A 390-nucleotide genomic window follows, 5' to 3' on the forward strand; every position below is an offset into this window, starting at 1 on the left:
TCAGCAGTCTTTGAGGGACCCCTCTGGCATCACGCTGGTGTCAAGGCTTGTACCCTGAGCCTCTCCCTGAAGCCAGTAGGCAGCTTTTCAACCACCCAGGAGCCCTCTCCCCACCCGTGGACCAAATGGAAACAATAAAGCTTTTTGCATCAAATAATAATAATAATAATAATAATAATAAATACATCTATGTATAATGCTTAAATGAATTGTGACATACATTCAGTGAATAGTACAAAGCAATAAAAATGGACAGATTTCCACCTCATGTCTCAACAATTAAGAATCTTGTAAACACAATCCTGAATGATAGAAATGAGACTTCAAATGATACAGTGTGATTAGAGATAAAGTAAAAAATAACTTAATTTTATACATGAGATGAAATTA

This window comes from Mustela erminea, chromosome X (genome assembly GCF_009829155.1).
Source record: "Mustela erminea isolate mMusErm1 chromosome X, mMusErm1.Pri, whole genome shotgun sequence".
Lineage (NCBI taxonomy): Eukaryota > Metazoa > Chordata > Mammalia > Carnivora > Mustelidae > Mustela > Mustela erminea.